The sequence below is a fragment of the Ictalurus punctatus genome, chromosome 2 (assembly GCF_001660625.3).
Source record: "Ictalurus punctatus breed USDA103 chromosome 2, Coco_2.0, whole genome shotgun sequence".
Taxonomy (NCBI): domain Eukaryota; kingdom Metazoa; phylum Chordata; class Actinopteri; order Siluriformes; family Ictaluridae; genus Ictalurus; species Ictalurus punctatus.
This window is the reverse complement of record NC_030417.2, coordinates 13618994-13619675: the sequence shown is the minus strand read 5'-3', so window position 1 is coordinate 13619675 and position 682 is coordinate 13618994. Positions and strand designations below refer to the sequence as shown.

The 682-nt window shown below is 44.9% G+C and overlaps 1 non-coding gene across 1 annotated transcript; it reads right to left on the bottom strand.

The window, feature by feature from the left end:
- Positions 1–349: 349 nt before the first annotated feature.
- Positions 350–423, bottom strand: trnai-aau (transfer RNA isoleucine (anticodon AAU)). The gene has a single exon. It is a non-coding gene; the product is annotated as a tRNA-Ile (tRNA).
- Positions 424–682: the final 259 nt, after the last annotated feature.

Sequence of the window (682 nt, the reverse complement as noted above, 5' to 3'; positions counted from 1 at the left end):
ACCCAAAAGAAAACCTGTCAGCTTGAGCTTTATTTTATATAGCTTTGTTCTTTCAACTTTATGTACAAAAGCAAATAGAAATAACTATATATTTTTTTTTAAAAATTCCTGAATTTTGCGCCATCTGGCTTTCTCTATGGTTCCCTACTGCCGTCTAACTCCACCTGCCACCTGAAAGAAAAAAATAATAAATTTAAAGGAAGCAAGGAGCCACAAACCGTAGAGGCTTAAAAAGGTGTGGCCTCGCACAAATCAGTGTTTTCTTGGCTATTGCTGAAGGTAGTCGAGCACCGTGTTGGCTTGTCAGTGAATCAGTCCTGAGAATTTGTCTGAAGATAAGAGCATCTCATGGCCCGTACGGGGATCGAACCCGTGACCTTGGCGTTATTAGCACCACGCTCTAACCATCTGAGCTAACCGGCCTAAGGGACACATTAAGACTTTTGCCTGGCTCCGTACCGTGAGCTAGGACGGGGCTAAGCGAAGAAGACCTTCATCGACGTCGAACTCCACCTCCCGCCATATACCGCCATATACCGCCAACCTACCGCCATATAGCTCAAACCTACCGCCGGCTAACTCCACCTGCCACCTGAAAGAAAAAATAAATGTAACAGTAACAATGAGCCACGCGCTCGTCCTCCTAAAATCCTTGGAAACCAACCAAGCCTGTAAAATCAAA